Genomic DNA, 20,289 nt, shown 5'->3' on the forward strand with positions numbered 1-20,289 from the left:
TGAATAAATGAGTTTTTACACAGCCTTGTAACATCATTTTTAGCAGGACTCATCCCAGGGCTAAGACACACTGATGGGGCATTGCCGGAACACCCCAGTGGGTACACAGATATAGGAGTGAGGGTGGTGAGCATCAGAACTGTGGGGGGAGAGTGTCAGCATGCATTGGGACCCACATACCCTTTTTTTCCTCCCTCAGTAAAAATGGCCACATTTGCTCTCAAAAGAAGGCAGTCAGGAAGACCTGGAAGCCCTGTGTCCTGGTTCCACCTCTTCCGTTGCCTTACTCTGTGACCTTGTGCAAATCACTTCTCTTCCTGGAGAGTTAAGCTTCTGATCCTTCAAACAGAGAATGGGGGCTTCTAGTTTGATCCAAGAAGCAGTAAACTCATTATGTCTCTATCTTTTCTACTGATTATAACTAAAATCTATAAATTGAATGCAAAAAGAAATACCTGAAATCTCCAAAAAGTAAAACCTTGCAGGCTGACGGGGGAGGGAAGTGAGAATTTGAGGAATACCAATATGACAGTGAAACTTTTTCCCGCTTTCATCTCTCAGCATTGACCTAAGGACAGAGCAGCATGTCAGGTGTTGACAGCAAAATTCTGAGATAAATTCTCTGTAGTTAGAAGAGGGTTCATACAGTGAACAAGAAAGTATGGGGTCACTGTGAGCAAGAGAGTCACTTTTTAGTCGTCTTTTCCCCCTAATTTTATTGAGATATTATTGACATATGATAATTTGATACATATAATGCAAAATGATTATCACAATGTTAGCATCTCTATCCCCTCACATAATTCTCATTTTGTTGCAATGATACCATTTAAAATCGCATCTCCTAGCAACTTTCATTTTCCTTTTCTTTCTCCTGACTGTGCCCAGAGATCAGCTTGTATTCTGCGTGATGGCGGCAGCAGGGCAGAGGTGTGGGCAGTTAAAGCCCCAAGAGAAAGTCCTGTCTGTATGGTCACAGAACCTATACTGTGAAGGCAGTGTACTGGGGCAGTCACATTTTTTTATTATTTTCTCTCTATTTTCTCTCCCTGAGGTCAGCCCCAGGTGTATTAGAGTGGCCAACAGTAGATAAACTGAGAAAAATGCTTTTTCTTTCTGATCAGATGGAGAGGAACAGGGAAAGGGACTCTTGAGAGCTGAGAGTAAAAGGGAAGCCCAAGAAGAAGACAGCCGGAGAAGGACATTTCCTTGTTCTGTGTGTGTCAGAAATGCCGAGCTCACCCCCGAGCTGCACATGTGCAGAACAGACCCAGAGAAGCAGAGCAAAGGTTTAAAGAACTAAACTAGAATGAGAACCATGACTCATGTTCACACTGACTTCTGAGTGGGGCATGAGTGAAAATAAGGAGCATAGCAAGGACTTTGGAAACTGAACTGATCTTGACACCTCTGCTCAAAGAAGACAAGCCAAAACTTGTGATCCGTATCTAACCGAACCTGTGAAATGAAATAGCATCCATATTCTCCAGAGGATTGTAAGAGCCATCAGAGGCTCCCAGCATATTTCACCAGTCCAGGATACGATCCAAAGTGAATGACATAAAAGGAACCAGAAAACAGTGACTGATTCTCCGGGTTGGCATTGGCACTCCGTGGTCCAGAGGCTAAATCTGCCCCACCACTGGTATCAGGATCACTCAAAAAGTTGAAAGAGATTTTGCATTTATAAACAGTTGGAATAAAACAGATGAATATTTGTAAAATGTGAAGTTTTATGTAATTCATAGTTGGCTCTCCATACCTAAAGTTTTATTAGAATATAGCCACACCCATTCATTTCTCTGTTGTTGCTAGCAATTTTCATGCTGAGATGTCAGATGAGTCATTGCAACACAGAGCATAGAGCTAAGCCACAAAACCTAAAACGATTATTGGCTGATCCTTACAGGAAAAAAAAAAAAAATGTTCTGACTTCTGCTGAGGGAAAAGGCAATCCAAAGAAATACCAATTATTGAGATGATCTAGATGTTGGAATTATAAAACAAAGTGTTTTAAGGCAGATATTGTAACCAATGTCAATAAGCTAAAGATTAGTACTCTTGAAATGAATGGAAAGATATAAGTTCTCCAAAGTTCTCCAAAGAGAAACTGCAACTATAAAAATAAAACCAAATGGAAATTTTAGAACTGAAAAATGCATCTGAAATAAAAAATTCCCTAGATGGACTTCATAGCAGAATGGACATGACAGAGGAAATGTCACTGAACTTAAATGTAAACCAATAAAATTATCCAAACTGAAGAACAGAGGAAAAGATTGGAAAGGGGGGAAATAGAGCCACAGAAATCTATGAAATAAGCTATAATACGTATGTCTTTGGTATCCCAGAGGACAAGAGAAAGAGATTGGGTGCAAAAATAATTTTGAAGAAATAATGGCTGGAAATATCCAAAATGTGGTGAAGGACGTAAATTTATAGGTTTAAGAAACTCTGGAAACATCTAACAGGATAAACTCAAATGAAATTGTGACCAAATGCATTATAATAAAATTCATGAAAACCAAAAATAAAAAGAATGAATTATTGGTACAAACTAGTTACTAAAACCTCAATAAAGACTACAGTAAAATGATAAGTCAATCACAGAGAGAGAAGTTTGAAACAAACATGGGTTGTAAGAAACTGCAAATACCTTGGCACAGTGAATATTGCCTCAAACACAATGTTTTTATCTCAGAAAAAATGAAACCCCAGAAGACTGATTTTTGCCAAAGTAACTCTGAGGCAAGTACTCAGGGGAAAAAAAATGAGTTTGAAGTGAAAAGGAAGGATGGAAGAAAGGAGTGAGTGAGAGAAGGAAGGAAGGAGAGAGAATATAAATAAAGAAAAGAAAGGAGAAAAAATAGTAATCTGTGTTGATCACAGATCTTAACACTGACTTTTATTATTAATAGCATGTTTTTCCTTAGGCGTCTTCCCTGGTGGCTCAGAGGGGTAGAGCATCTGCCTGCAGTGTGGGAGACCCGGATTCGATCCCTGGGTTGGGAAGATCCCCTGGAGAAGGAAATGGCAACCCACTCCAGTACTCTTGCCTGGAAAATTCCAAGGACTGAGGAGCCCTGTAGGCTACAGTCTATGGGGTCAAAGAGTCAGACACGACTAAGTGACTTGACTTTACTAAGAAGAAAATGGCGATTTTTTTTTTTTTTTAATGAAATAAACTTTTTATTTTTTAATTTTTTTTTTTGAGAAAGGAGCACTCATTCAAGCAGTCAGGGTTTGGGTACATCTAGGTTTCCATCTGGCAGTGGTAGAAATCACAGAGATTTAGCAAATGCTTAAAAGTGAATGTGGAAAGTAGCCAATGAGATATTTTTCTTGGAGATTTTTACTGCAGTCGTGTTTAAAAGGGCAGGGGACAAGGGGCAGTATCTTTTCTACACAAGGACAAAAACTATTGGAAAATCCAATCACAAAAGATAACTCTTTTCTGTGCCAAGAAAATCAGATGAGTTGTTTGTTGATATTATGTATCCAGAGGAAAAAAAGTGAGACAATAGATTCTTGGCTAAATTTACAGACGCTTTGGCAGAGCATGGACACCGTTTGTCCTTGTCTTCCTCCCCCTCTCCTCTCCCTCCTTCTCTTCCTCCATGTGTTCCTTCTCCTCCTGTTCTTTCTCCCCTTCTTCCCTCTCCTTCCCCTCCTCCTTGTCCTTTTCCCCCTATGTTTCTTTTAAACATAAGCAAACACCTGCCTTAGTAAAGATTCAGGGGGTGGGCTTTTCATCTTTTTCCTACCACTTTGAGAACTCTGACATGCAGAGATATCCAGAAAGGAATCCAGATATCATGAATATCTACCATTTCTTCTTGAAGACGTGTTAAAGAAGCTCTTAAGACCTCTATTCAGTCTTCCCCTGTAGTTTCTTGATGAAGAAGGCAAGGTGATTTCATAATCTCTGGAGTCCAAGCACGCAGCATTAGAGTAAGTACTCAATGCACATTTGATCGTGTTTTGTAATTTGAAGTTTGGAAAATAAAGTCTCTGAGTATATGTGAAAACAGCGACAACAAAGCCACTATTCGGGACCTAAAAGTTTGGGGCATTAGATAATGAAACAGAGAGCAGAAATTTTCATTGGTAGAAGAACGCTGCGATCCAGAGATTCACTCTAAGACAAAGAAATGAGAACTTTTCAATTCCTGTATGTCAGGATATAGAGATAGTATGTGTGTATGTATCCTGTATGTATATGTCCTGCATGTCAGTTTACACGCAGTTAACTTCCAGTTCAGACCTGGAGTAATTTTTCTAAATTTCGTACAAAAGTTGAGCCAAAAAGCTGCAAAGTCACTGGCACTTGTTGCTGGGACTGGCGCCTGGTGGTGGTGAGGAGAGGGACTCTGCAGACTCAGTCAGGTCCGCGTGAAAAGCCACGGGTGCCCCACGGCCGGCACCAGCAGCCGTCACAGTGACAACTTGGCCCGAGGTGTCAGGTGGCCAGCACCGCCTTGTGCAGGGAGAACAAGAATACAGTGAGGAGTAGGTAGAGGATATGTCTAATAACATCAGCCCAGTAGAATGCTCCAGGATTCTCAGATACTTCTAGGACAAAGACGTGACTTGGGATCCTGAGATTTGTCTCTGAACCAAGGCGGTACATGTAAGGTATAGTTTGGGCCGAGGCAGAAAAGGAGAGACGACCTCAACGGAGGTGGGCTACCTTTATTCAGGCAAGGCGGGGGCGACAGTCGCCCTAAGGACCAGGCTGAACTCAAGAGGGATCAGGGAGGCTTCATATTTAAAGGGAGGTTTGTGGAAGCAATAAGGGAAACTATTAGTCAGGAGGGATGTTTTGGGTATTCTTTAGCTGAGATGGCATTTGTAGTTGAACAGGGGGTGGGAGGTTTTGGGCAGGGGATGATAAGTCCCTGGCAGATGTAGGGGTGGAAAATTTCTGGACAGGGGGTAATAAGTCCCAGGTAGATGCAACTGGCCTGGAGCATCAGGGCGGAACCTAAAGTTGGGTTTTGTTTTCCCTGAAGTTAGATGATTAAGCAAGGGCCTTTGAGACCATTGTTTTCTTTTCTAGGCCCAAAGACTCCTTCTGAACAAATGATCTTCCGTAGCCCTGTAAACCATAGGCGCATCTTGGATGCTGCTGCAGTCTAGGAGAGTCAGGGCCCTCCCTATGTCATTGTTCCTTGCAAAGCAAAACTAAAACAGCATACCACATGGGATGCAAAGATGTTTTGAACAAAACCAGCACTTCAGAAAAGTCCTTGCAGCTTCTGCTGTTTTCCAAGTCTAGGTGGGTCTGGTCTAATCTTTCTGCATCGGACATATTCCTCTGTTCTGTCTTTTGTGTCTTCAGACTTAATATATTAAAAATATTGTTAAAAAAAAAAAAAATGGAATACTTGGCTGACACAGAAAGGAAAGACCCCAGGGGATTTCTCGCAAAGGACAACAGTGGTCTAAGGATTGTTTTGAAAACTCTGCTCTTCTGGCCCTTCAGGGCATAGACTGGGAGAGAGAGATTGAGATTTGGCAGGAAGAAAAAAAAAATGCTAGCAAATAGTCAGATACACTTGGCTAAAAAGATTTGTTTTCCCAATTTTATTTGTATCTCTAATGTCATTTTACCTTATTTATCATTATTATTATTGCCACAGAGAGCTGAACTGGAAAGACTTGCCTTGAGTAATAGTTACAGACACAAAACAGGAGACCCCTCTAGGCGCCTTCCAGTAAGAAGATAATCCTAGGTAATTGTTATCTTGACAGTGTTTTAAGAGAGGTGACTCTGAAGAATCAGCATATCTACAAATTATTAGGCATGATTGCTTGCTGATGTTAATTCATTCTCAATAGGAGGATGAGCTGCAGAGGAAGTTTGTAGATACTCAATGTGTTTCCTCAGTATTGTGCTCGGTATTGATTAAGGAGGATCTGACCCAGTGTCCTGGGAGGAAAGCCCCTTTTTGCACCACCTCAGTGGTCATTGAGAACGAGGTGGCCCCAGCTGATAGCATAAGGGCACAGGGTGATTCTAGGGAACCAACTGGTGAATAAGTAACATTTCCACAGGTTGCAAGGCTGGTGATGGGTAGAAGGGGAACAAGAATCCTGTTTTAAGTCCTAGCTCATAAAAATATGAACATCAACAGTCCTTTTTATAAAATAAATGAGGTGTCAGGGCTCACGTCTTGATAACTAATGAAGTGCCCCTCGCTCTTCCTCTCTTCATACATCCTCTCCTTTATCCCCATTAACTTGTGAACTTTTTTCTGCCAAAGAAATCAGTAGAGATAGTAATGTTCATTTATTTAAGGCCATTTCACTGAATATTGTGTGTATGGTCATGGAGTGTTGGTGAGCTGAACAGCTCAAATAACTTTCGAGAGCCAGGTAAGCATTACCAGCTGGAATTTTTCAGAGGCTTATCTTCATTCACATCAGCAGAAAATTTCTGTTTTCTTCATTAATAAGTGGAGTCACAAACTCTTGTCATCTTTCCTTTCAATTTAAACCAAATACTGAATATTAATTAACTGCTGCTCTGTGCCAAGTAACTGTGGCTGCTAAAAGAGAAACAAAGTAGGTTATGCTCTAAAGAAATGGTCTGGAGTAGAAGATGGACATATGAAGGCATCATCATGTACAGTGAGAAGTATAGCCCTAGATCAACATATTATGTATAGAAAAGAGAAAAATTAGCTATATATAGTCACGACATCACGCAGGGAAGGCTATTTTAAATGCTTAAGATTTTAGCTCATTTTTGAAGAAGGGAAGAAAATTTGTTTGCAGTTTGAACAAAGAGGAAGCAGCAGCCACATTTGCAAGGCATGAAAGTGGGAAATGTCTGGCATGTTATAAAAAAAAATAATTTGGTATTGGTAGAGCATAAATTTGTGTGTAAGCAAGCGATGAAGTCTGCTCTGCAGAAAGCCAGCAACAGGATCTTCTCCTCAAAGACAAGAAAACATGGTGTTTGGTGCACTCCATCCTCAGCTAGCAGGAAGGACGGGAGCTCATGAAATTATCAAAAGATAAGGACCAAGGTGGGAAAAGACGTCAGATTCCAGAATTTTTATTACTTTCCCATGCACAGTCATTACCCTGTTTGTTTCCTCAAAACAACAATCAGTGAGACCTTTACAGGAATGTGTAACTTTGAGCTTTTTTGGGGTTTTGGGTTTTTTTTTTTTTTTCCTGAGAGAAGTAAAAATCAAAGAAACAGTGGGGAGATCCTGCACAGGCTGAGATATAGACTTCCCTAGGGGAGGACGGGTCCAGGCACACCAAAATAAAGATAAGCAGCCAAGCTATACAGTGAAACTCATCAGAAGGCAAGAACAGGTGTGGTGTGTGAAATACCCTCTGGGGTCTGAGAAAGGGCTCAGAGATGTGGACTGAAGGGTTACTAGGAAAAGGTATTTTTCTCTCACATATAAATCAAGCCAAGGCACGCCTCCCTCAGTTTGAAGATGAAGTCTCCTGCCCCCAGGAGAGGACAGGAGGCTAGATTGAACACTCTGTCCCAAGGTCTGGAAGCATTAATGGACTTGTGATTCTCTCTTCTTCTTGATAAGCCATCCTGACTCAGGAATCTTGTCTAAGAATGATGTGAGTTTATCTGTCTTGATGGTCAGGAGAATCAGCCATTTGAGGAGCAAAGTAAAAATATCCAAGTTATTTTTTGAGAACAAGGGGGAAAAAATTGAAACACAACCCAAAATCATACACTCAGAATCATCGAATCTTGGGGATGAAACAGAATTCAGAGATCAGAGGCTAAATGCCACTAAAGAAATCGAATCCTCTCCAGTATCTCCCCCACAAGCAGAAACATTAGTGTATGGTAGGTCCATATATGAGATGAAGAGTTGGGATGCTTGCTTGCAAAACAGAGTAACAGTGTTATATATCACACAGGGATCTATTTACTGAAAACGTTTTCCTTCCCAAATATCTGACATCCAGTAACTTCTCCATATGTATGTTCTCTGAGTAACAGCTAAAGAATGTACAATGGCTAATGGGTTCCCTGTGGGGGTCTGGAGAATATCAAATCCATGTACTTAGTATCTGTTTTTTTAAGCTCACAATGTTGGAATGAATCAGTTTATTTCAGCAAGATGTACTGGATAGAGGTGTGGGATGTTGCGTATCTGTTGAATAATGACTGTGTGATGGGGATGGTAGAAGGAAGTCAAAGGAGATTATTATCTCTTCTCAACATCAGCCTTGAGATGTAGGTGTATTACTAGCCTCACAGATGAGTAAACTGAGTTTGATTAATTTTACTAAGCTGCCGCTGCTGCTGCTGCTAAGTCGCTTCAGTAGTGTCAGACTCTGTGCGACCCCATAGACAACAGCCCACCAGGCTCCTCTGTCCCTGGGATTCTCCAGGCAAGAACACTGGAGTGGGTTGCCATTTCCTTCTCCTTGCTACTGACAGCCAAAAGAAAAATCAACAGCCAGCGCTGTTGTTTGTAAAAATATCATGCTCTTTTCAACAAATGGTGCAGGGACAACTGGATAGTTACAGGCTAACGAATCAAGTTGGACCCCCTACTTTACACCACACACAACAGTCAACTCAGAACAGATCATGCTTAAATGTAAGAGCTAAAACTATAAAGATCTTAGGAAATGCAAGAATCATTCTTCATAACTAAGGAAGACAAAAGGGTGATTCTAGGGAACGCACAGGTAAGGCAGTTGGTGATTCAGTTGGTAAAGAGTCTACCTGCAATGCAGGAAACCCAGGTTTGATCCCTGAGTTGGGATGATTCCCTGAAGAAAGAAATGGCAACCCACTCCAGGGTTCTTGCCTAGAGAATGCCATGGATAGAGGAGCCTGGTGGGCTACAGTCCACGGGGTCGCAAGAGTAGGGCACAACTAAGCAAGTAAACCTACCTACCTACATAGTTGATTTATAATGTTGTGTTGGTTTCAGGTGTGCAATAAAGTGACTCAATTATACATATATCTATATTCATTCTTTCTCATGAAGATTATCACAGAACATTCGGTAGATTTCTGTGTCTATATAGTAGGTCTTTGTTGGTTGTCTATATCTTCTAACTAGTAGTGTGTGTGTGTTCATTCCAGCTCCTGATTTATCCCTCCTACCATTTCTCCTTTGGTAGTCATAAGTTTGTCTTTGATAGCTGTTAGCCTTTTTCTGTTTTGTAAATAAGTTCATTTGTATCATTTTCATTTTTTAAAAATAGGATTCAGCATATAAGTGATATCATGTGATACTTGTCTTTCTATGTCTGGCTCACTGCACTTAGTATGGTAATCTCTGGGTCTATCCATATTGCTGCAGATGACATTATTTCATTCCTCTTTATGGCTGAGTAATATCCCATTATATATACTATATATATATATAATATTCATATTTTAGTTTAGTTTAAGGCAATAGTTTATTATGACAGTAAAAGCACATGTAAAAAAAATAGATAAATTGGATGACATCAAACTTAAAAATTTTTGTGCTACCATTAAGTATGAGAAGACAGCTATGACTCAATAATAAAAAGACAGCCCACTGAAAAGCAGGGAAAGGATTTGAATAGATATCTTTCCCAAAAGGTATATAAATGACTAATAAGCACATGAAAAGGTATTCAGTATTCTTAGTCATTAGGGCAATGCAAATCAAAATTACAATAGTCCCCACTTATCCATGGTTTTACTTTCTATGCTTTCAATTACTCATGGTCAACCTTGGTCCTGAAATATCAAAAGGAAAATTCTAGAAATAAACCAACTCATAAATTTTAAATTGCATGCTTTTCCAATTAGTATGATGAAATCTCTCACTGTCCCACTCCTTCCCTTCCAGGAAGTGAATCATCCTTTTGTCTAGCGTGTCTGTTAGTCGCTTAGTAGCCTTCTTGGTTATTAAATCAACTGTCAAGTTATCTCAGCGCTTGTGTTCAAGTAACCCTTATTTTACTTAATGATGGCCCCAAAGTGCAAGAGCAGTGATGCTGACAATTCAGATATGCCAAAGAAAAGCTGTAAAGTGCTTCCTTTCAGTGACAAGGTAAAGGCTCTCAACTTAATAAGGAAAGAAAAAAAAATGATATGTTGAATTTGCTAAGATCTATGGTAAGAAGGAATCTTCTATTTGTGAAATTGTGAAGAAAGTAAAAGAAATCAATGCTAGTTTTGCTGCAGCACCTCAAGCTGTGAAAGTTATGGCCATAGTGCATGATAAATACTTAGTGAAGATGGAAAAGGCATTAAATTTATACAGTAAGGTATTTTGAGAGACAAGGCAAGAGAGAGAGACCATATCCACAAAACTTTTATTATAATATATTGTTAAAATTGTTCTATTTTATTACTAATTATTATTGTTAATCTCTAACAGTGCCTAATTTGTAAATCAGCATTTATAATAAATATGTATGAGTCAGTTCAGTTCAGTCGCTCAGTCTTGTCTGACTCTTTGAGACCCCATGGACTGCAGTATGCTAGGCTGCCCTGTCCATCACCATCACCTGGAGCTTGCTCAAACTCATGTGCATAGAGTTGTTGATGCCATCCAGCCATCTCATTCTCTGTCATCCCCTTCTCCTCCTGCCTTCAATCTTTCCCTGTACTAAGGGTCTTTTCTAATGTGTCAGTTCTATACATCAAGTGGCCAAAGTATTGGAGCTTCAGCATCAGTCCTTCCAATGAATATTCAGGACTGATTTCCTTTAGGATTGACTGGTTTGATCTCCTTGCAGTCCTAGGGACTCTCAAGAGTCTTCTCCAAACCACAGTTCAAAAGCATCAATTTTTTGGCAGTAACCTTTCTTTATGGTTCAATTCTCACATCCGTACACGACAACTGGAAAAACCATAGCTTTGACTATATGGACCTTTGTCAGCAAAATAATGCCTCTGCTTTATAATATGCTGTCTAGACTTGTCATAACTTTTTTTTTCAAAGCAGCGAGCATCTTTTAATTTCATGGCTGCAGTGACCATCTTCAGTGATTTTGTAGCCCAAGAAAATAAAGTCCATCACTGTCTCCATTATTTCCCCATCTACTTGCCACAAAGTGATGGGACCCAGATGCCATGATCTTCGCTTTTTGAATGTTGAGTTTTAAGCCAACTTTTTCACCTTCCTCTTTCACTTTTGTCAAGAGGCTTTTTAGTTACTCTTCACTTTCTGCTATAAGGGTGGTGTCATCTGCATATCTGAGGTTATTGATATTTCTCCTGGCAGTCATGATTCCAGTTTGTGCTTCATCCAGCCCAGCATTTCAGATGACGTACTCTGCATATAAGTTAAATAAGTAGGGTGACAATATACAGCCTTGACGTACTCCTTTCCCAATTTGGAACCAGTCCATTGTTTCTTGTCCAGTTCTAACTGTTGCTTCTTGAACTGCTTACAGATTTCTCAGGAGGCAGGTCAGGTGGTCTGGTATTCCCATATCTTTGAGAATTTTCCACAGTTTGTTGTGATGCACACAATCAAAGGCTTTGGCATAGTCAATAAAGCAGAAGTAGATGTTTTTCTGGAACTCTCTTGTTTTTCTATGATCCAACAGACGCTGGCAACTTGATCTCTGGTTCCTCTGTCTTTTCTAAATCCAGCTTGAACATCTAGAGTTTCTTAGTTCATGTACTATTGAAGCCTGGCTTGGAGAATTTTGAGTATCACTTTGCTAGCATGTGAGATGAGTGCAACTGTGAGGTAGTTTGAACATTCTTTGGCATTGCCTTTCTTTGGGATTGGAATGAAAACGGACCTTTTCCCATCCTGTGGCCACTGCTGAGTTTTCCAAATTTGCTGACATATTGAGTGCAGCACTTTCACAGCATTATCTTTCAGGATTTGAAATAGCTCAGCTGGAATTCCATCACCTCCACTAGCTTTGTTTGTAGTTATGCTTCCTAAGGCTGACTTGACTTTGTACTCCAGGCTGTCTGGCTCTTGGTGAGTGACCACACCATCGAGGTTATCTGGGTCATTAAGATCTTTTTCGTAAGGTTCTTCTGTGTATTCTTGCCACCTTATCTTAATATCTTCTGCTTCTATGTATGTGTAGGAGAAAACATAGTATATATTTAGTATATATTTGATTCAGTACTAGTCTCCAGTTTTAGGCATCCACTGAGGATCTTGGAAATTATCCTCTGAGAATAAGGAGTGTTACTGTACAATGAAATACCATTGCACACCCACTAGGATAGTTCAAACTAAAAGGACAGAGAATAGTAAGTGTTGGAAAGAATGTAAAGAATTTGGAACCCTGATAACAATCCCGGGGCTTCCCTGGTGGTGCTAGTGGTAAAGAACCCATCTGCCAATGCAGGAGATATAAGAAACTCTGGTTCGATCCCTGGATTGGAAATATCCCCTGGAGGAGGGCATGGCAACCCACTCCAGTCTTCTTGCCTGTGAGAATTCCATGGACAGAGGAGCCTGGTGGGCTTCAGTCCATAGGATTGCAAAGAGTCAGACACGACTGAAGTAAGTTAGTAGGCATGTCAAACGGCAGGGTCCCTTTGGGAAACAGTTTGAAAGTTCTTCAAAATGTTAAGCATAGAGTTTTCATATTACCCAACAATTCCCCTCTCATGGATATCCTTAAGGAACAGAGAACATATATATACACAAGACCACTTGGACATAAATGTATGTAGTAGCATTATTTGTAATAGCCAAAATGTGGGAAAAAAAACCCAATACTTATCAATTATAAATTGTATATATAAAATGTGGTATATCCATACAAAGGACTGTTACTTAGCAGTAAAAGTCATGAAGTACTGATACACATTATAACATAGATGAATCTTGAAAGTGTTATCATCAGTAAAGGTACCAGTCAGGAAAGACCATCTGTGGTATGATCCTGTTTATCTGAAATGTCCAGAATAGGCTAATCAGTTGAGATAGAAGGTAAATAGTGGTTACCTATAATAGGTGGTTGAGGGGTGACTGGGATATAGACTAACAGGTATAGGCTTTCTTTTCAGAGGATATACATGCTTTAAAATTCGACTGTGGTTTTTCCCAGGATTGGGTTTCTGTGTGAATTTACTAAAAACTTTAAATTTTATACTTTAAATGGTTTGGGTATAGCAAGTGAATTATATCTCAATAAAACCATTTAGGGTCTTCCCTGGTGATTATCTCTATGACTTTTTGGGAGCTTCTCTCTCTGTAAGCCTCAAGGTTTCTCATCTGTAAAGTAGAACAAAGAGTTTTCATCTCATGGGATTGTCATGAGGATTAAATGAGATAATGTATGTAAAACGCTTAGAGAATGCCTGCTATACCTAGGTGCTTTGTCAGATGTTGCTCTTCCCATCTCCCCGTAGTTCTTTCGTGTTACCAAAAAGTCTCCAGGTTTAGTCACTGCAGCCATTCCCTAATACCTGCCAACAAGGCTCCCACCCAAACAGCAGTCTCTGTGCTTTATGACTGTGTTTACTGTCCATGTTTATTGTCTGTCCTCAGAGGGAAGAGCATGGACTTGTTCAAGATAGAGTTAGGTTCAAAGCCTGATTCTACCGTAATAGCTTATTAGCCCTTTCAGCGTTTAGTTTTATTAATTGATCAATGGTTAGTATTTTTGTCTGGAAATACTGGTATGAGAATTAAATGTTGTGAGTCATGATAATATGGAGAACGCCAAGCACAGAACTGGGCTCTGTGAAGAGACACTCATCCCATATAAGTTGTCTTCTCTTCCCCACCCTTTCTGGCTTTCAGCCTCAGTGAAATAAAATGATCTGATAAGAACAAAAATGCATTTGACATGAAGGAGGGAAAAAAAAAAAACACCTTGGCTGATGGTTTTCTCTGCCAAAAAGATCTTACCCAGAGCTTCCTAAATGACTCCAATTAAGAGGCATTTTTTGAAGGCATACACATGTACCTGTTTTTATTCCCTTTCTCCAGTGATCAGGTTAGATGGAAAGAAATAGACTACTTCAATTTCACACAGAGTTTTATGAAAAATTTAAACTCTAACCACTCCTGCTCCCCAAATTGGCATTTATTAAAGTTATGAGGAGAGTTTGCAAGCAGGAACTACATCAAAAATATGCACAGGGCTCTTGGAGAGTTACTTTCTGCAAGTGATGATGTCTTACTGTCAGTCTTTGAAAGAAATATCAAAAAGGTAATGTGAGCTGAAGCTTAAGATTTCTCAATATGTCCATTTGAGTTACAAAGGATTTTTATGCTCCATTTCAGACATTATTTAAACATTGTTATTCCTGCAAACATGCCACCCAGAGATAAGGTTTTGCTCTGAACCACATCGAAATGCAGATTGGTCTAGAAAGTCAGTTTCAAAGTGCCTTCATGGAGGTAACTGTTTATTAAGCCTTGGAGGAATTTCAATTGCAAACCCTCAGTGGAAAGCAAGGAGAGCAGTAAGATTTGTAATATTCTCCTTAATCATGTGATTTGCACAACACTGGTACAGTTATAATCTAAATAAAGTCCTAGAGCCATCAGGGCATTATACTGTAGCTGCTTCATTTAATCTAATGGCCCACATTTAGGTAATTTTCATGCATTTTAATCTATTTAATGATCACCTTTCTGAGGTGATTTACAGCAACTGGATGTCTGGAGCTCAGGTACCTAGGAGCCATGCACTGTACAATAAACCTGGAGAAAATACTCCTGGAAAATGTATGTTTTGTTTAGATCTGCCCTCATTAAGCACCAGGATAATATTTGCTGAGGATGTCCTTCTGCCTCATAAGATTTATTACTGCACATTATATAGGCACCCAAAGAAAAGAATTAGCCTAAATAATGTAGAATATATTGAAATCCTGAACCCTTTAGTGGACCAGTAGACACTTACATTTCCTAAGAGCAGGCAGGATACCCCAGAATTTTCTACGAAAGATGATCAAATGTAGTAGCTCCTTCACACTGTAAGAGATTTAGGGTTTACTTCATTCATTCAAGGTTCTGAAAAGTCCTGCAAAATGAAGATATATTTTGTTTGCTGTAATCTATGCTTCTTAAACTTCAATCATAGAACCCATCCTACCTTGTAACCCTTTTTGACATCCTTCAGAATATATCTCATGAAAGAGAACTCTATTAGCCCATATCCAATATCAGTTTTTCTTTGAAAAAATACAGTATAAATTTGCAGACAGACACAGCTAGGCTTCCATCTGGCACTTGCAAACATTGAGCTCTCACAGCATAAGCCACTTCAGCTCTATGAGCCTTGCTTTTACCTTTTGAAAAGATATCTTTTAGATTACTGAGGGGTTTAAGTGGGAAAATAAATGCGAAATTACCAGAGAGGTGTCTGGCACATGGTAGGTTTAAATCCATATTAGTGTCTTTCTTCTATCTAATGCAGTCTCTGCAAGGCTGGAAATGCAGCCATAAATAAGATGGTTCCTACTTAGCAGAACTGTAGATTTTTCTCAGTGAAAGACTGGTCTCTGTTTTATGTGGCCTTCTGAACAGACGTTTTGGGAAGCCTCTCATGGAGATCTCACCTTAAATGAGCACTTACTATATGTCAGATGATGTACTGTGCTATACCTGTTTCATCATCATAGCAATCTCATGAAGTGAGCATTTCAAATGGGAGAACTAGGTCTGCTAGAGATAACTATCTAAAATCACACAGCCAGGGCTGGAGAAGTGGGCAATAAACTTAGTATTATCTCATTTAAAAAATATGTCATTAATAACGACTAGGTTATTACTTATTGCTAAGAATATATTCTTTTTTAAAAAAACCTTTATTTATTTGGCTGCCTCGAGTCTTCTGTGGCACACAGAATCTTTGTTGTACCATGCGAGATCTTTCCTTGTGGGGCTCCTACCCTCTAGCTGTGGCTCATGGGCTCCAAAGTACATGTGTTTCAGTAGTTGCAGTGCACGGACTTAGTTGCCCCTCGGCATGTGGGATGTTAGTTTCCCAACCAGGAATTGAAACCAAGTCCCCTCCGCTGCAAGGTGGATCCTCACCCACTGGACCACCAGGGAACTTGTTCTTGTCCCCAAGAACTTGTTCTTAAACGTCCGAGTATGGGATCAACAACCAGTCATGAAAAGAGAGCTTGAAAGGAAGAGAATGAGGAAAAAAGGAAAATAAGTAGAAAGATAAATAAAAAAGCAAAAAAGGAGCCAGAATGTGAATGAGACTTGGGCCAACTGGGCCACGTCTGACAGCCAAGGAGGTTCTCAGGTGACTCTGTGGCGTCATTGTTTGGCAGAATTCTGCAAAATATTGTGAATTTGTCAGAGCCTGGCAAATGTCATGCCTCATTAGGCAATGTAAATTTCACAGTGTTTAATATAGATTAAAATACTATTCTGTTTGCCAAGATTTTGTCTATCATGCGTATACAAGAAATGGTAGAAATTCCCCTAGACTTTTGTCCAGTAATATCAAAAGGGCCTCTCTTTTCTCCAATGTGGGTTATAATTTAGACCTCTATGAAAATCTGTCAGTAAAGGTGAGAGGTTTACAAGAGCTAATTAACTTATAACTCATTATCGACTGGAGGATTTTTACAGAAATTAAGGCCTGTGACTGGTGATCTTTATTTTGACTGGCCAAAAATAAATTCTGTTATTTCACTATCACTTTGCAGGTTATCAGATTCAACAGTTACACCTGACACACCTGTAATGTCGTCTGATTTTTGTGAAATGCTATCTTCAATCCTCTCCTCTGTGGAGACAAAAGAGCATTCTCCAGCACCGTGAGTTTCATTTTCACTTTCTGTGTCAGAATCAGTCACTAAGAATTTTTTGTCTTTTTGTTGGTCTAATGTTCACATCATCTGAATCAGAACTACATTCTGAAGAACTAATCATCTTCTGAGACCCTAATACATATGCCGCTCAGACAGTCAGAGAAAGTATCTGCATAAAGTTCATCAAAAAATTAAAAAAAAAATTCTTATTCACTAAAAATTTCATGATGTGTCATTTTTAAAAATTATATGCTTATTATACACACAAGGTTGGAACAGAAACCTGATGGAGCAATACGTGAATGATAATGACAGTCATAGATTGTTAATGAACCCTTGACCAATTTTAAGCTCTAACAACTTTGCATGGTGATGTTTATTGTATCACTCTCTAAAAGCATATTAATATGTCTCTGGTCAGTAATATATTAGGATATTCAAGTTGATGATGAAGAAATCACGTTTTGACCAAAGTTTGAAGTTGGAAATGATTTTAAATAAGAGCTTTTGCGGACCTTGAGTTTAAATAATTTTGTAAGTGACAAAATAGTTATCTTTGAATATTTAGAGTGGTGTCATGTTAAACAGGCAAGAAATCTGTACTTTGGGACATCTTTATCCATAACTATAATAGGAAACAATCTGGAAAGTTGGTTTACATAAATATACTACAGCTATATTCATCTTATTTAATCAATTAACATATATTTATTCAGCTTATGTCTACCATGTACATACTGATGCCTGGAATTGGGACATGTAAAGAAGATATAAAAGCAACAGATCTAGGGAATTCCCTGGCGGTCCAGTGGTTAGGATGCCACCCTTTCACTGCTGAGGGCCCAGGTCCGATCCCTGGTCGGGGAACTAAGATCCTACAAGTCACATATTTTGGCCAAAAAAAAAAGAAAGAAAAGAAAACAACAGACTTAGATGTCTGCATGAAGCTCACCAAGAGAAAGAAATGCAAAAGTCAAACGAACTCAGTGAAATGAGCTCCAAGAGAAGATAAGATCATTTGCATCGGGAGCCTAGGGAGAGAAAGGGCTAATTTTTATAGAGGAAGATAATTTGTATTAAAAATTTCCAAAAGGATATGATGTTCCAGTTAAATGTTGAGGGATGGTAGGATTTTGACTGGGAGATTGTAGGCAAAGAAAACCCAAAGCAGGAGGAACTTACAGGGCACAGCCAAGAAGGTGTGAGGTGGTTGATGTGCTCCGTGAGGCACAGCCAGCTTGGAATGCTCAAAGCCACCTGTGTCCCTGGTGAGGGCACCATGTGAGTTGAACCTGTTGGGTGCAGAGGAACCTGGTCCTCATGGGCTTTGGATGTTATCCCATGGGGAACAGAAATCCATAGAAGGACTTCAGCAAGACAAGAATGAATGCACATCACATAGAAGACCACTCCAGCATTGCTGTGACTGGGTAAACCATTTCATGAGATAAAGAGACATCACAGAGGAGTCAGAAAGGGTTCCTCAGGCATTCACTTGCACATGCAGCCATCCTCACTGAAAACCCACTCTCTGGGAAGAATGATGTGCTGTCCATTCAGTGAGAGAAAATCCACCACATTAAAACTTTGCATAACATCTCAGATCCTTTAGTAGAGGTTTGAATCACACAGAATAGCATAGCTTGGGCAAACTTTAAGTTCTACGTTTTTATAGGGCTATTTTGTATTATCAGAAGTCTAAGATTAAAGAGGCATCAAAGGTAATTTAATTTGATCTTTCACATGATGCTTGAATCACTTCTATAAAACTCCTGTCAAAGGTTGCTCAGTCTCTGATTATTTAGAGTGATAGGAAACTCACCTTCTGCCCAAATGATAGTGCTAATCAAACCAGTGGGGACACATGAGGGATTGGAACACAGTGATGGGCAAGTGTGTCCAGGCGGTTGAGTGACGACTGCAGTTGGAGCTGGGGGGAACTTGTGAAGTTCTCCGTTCGTGGAGAGGTTTTGTGTCTTCACAGTGGGAGTCACATTCTGAGCAGAATCTACACTGGGATTCAGATACAAAAGCTAGGAAGTGAAGAAGTCAAGTGGTAGGACTCATAGGCTGGTTGAATCAGCATTATCTGAAGCACAGGGTAGGAATGGGGCTGGTCACTACAGATGGATCACAAGGGGAGATGGCCGGTACAGGACTGGTTCAGGGGAAAAGCTCAGGAAAAAGACCATGAAGCCGTGAGATTCATCAGAACACGGTCTTATGAATGAGGTCTACAGAGTGAAGGCATAGGGTTTTAAAGAAACAAGTGAGCCTGGAGAAAGCCTGGAGGAATCAGAGCCAGGAAGGGTCGTTTGGGTTCAGAGGTCAGCGTTTGCTGAGTGGCGTCCTACGCAATGCGATGAGCTCGGTGCCGGCCTCTCCCTACAGGGAGCTGACCGTTCCTTGCACCTTGGCTGATACTTGACTACACACTGGCCTTAGTTTGACTTTAAACCCCAAGGCAAATCCTTTCAGTGTGGAGGCCCCTCTTATTTTCCTGCTACTGTTTTTATTTTGAAAATATTGAATATGTTAGACAAAAATCAGCTGATTATATGAAGGAGGTGCCTGTTAGCGGTGTGTGTGTGATGGGGGAAGGGTAGTCTTTCATGTACTGCAAGGAACATAGAGGGCAAAGAACATCCCTGAACTGATCTTTTTAGGAAATTGCAGAGTGAAAAACAAAGGACAGATTTTCAAACTAGATTTCCTCTCTGAAAGAACATTCTGAGACATCGCTATTAGTCATAGATACATAATTTAAGGGTTCAAAAGAAGTGTCAGAAAACAATTTTCATGCCAATTTTTCAAACTCAAAATGGAGGGATGAAAAATATAGGAGGCGCTGAGGTCATGAACATGCATATCTTTCAGGTTTAATGTCCCGATGTAGCAATTAGAAAAATCAGGTAATTGGACAGTTACTTTGTCAAGATAACTGACTGGTTAAATCAGCTCAGCAGGTGAAAATCTGGGAGCTTGGTTTTGAGCATAGACTCACTAAATAAGATTTTAAATGCATATTTAGGACAAGAAAATCAGATTCTTGTGTTGTGATTATAAAGCACAAGTTCATGAAAGAAAACGGGGATTGAAGCAAAGCAACGTATATTGTCTCTCATTCACTCTTTCTCTCTGTCTCCACATATAAACACACACAGATACACAACACACAGACACATACACACACACACACACTCCACACATGAACACATACTGTCAGGAGAGCATTTCAGCTTTGCTACGGTAACTAGTCACCGAACGCCCAGGCCCACAGAAGGAAGCTAAAGGGTATTGTCCTACCTGGATCAACTAGTGAGCACTTCAAACCCATCACCTCTAGGACTTAACTCATGTGCTCTCCCCTTGGAACTCTTTTCACTTCCTGTTTCCCCAAATTTGGTAAATAGCACTAAATCCACCCTTATGTGCAGATTAGAGCCCTGGGTATCATTCCTTATAACTATTTCCCTTCTCCTCTCTTTTAAAAGCAGTGTCTATGTTCCGTGTAGTCCTGAATGATTTCCCAAATCTAACCACCACCCCCTCCCCCTGCCACTACCCATGTTCAACGTACCGTTGTCACT

Source organism: Muntiacus reevesi, chromosome 2 (genome assembly GCF_963930625.1).
Source record: "Muntiacus reevesi chromosome 2, mMunRee1.1, whole genome shotgun sequence".
NCBI lineage: Eukaryota > Metazoa > Chordata > Mammalia > Artiodactyla > Cervidae > Muntiacus > Muntiacus reevesi.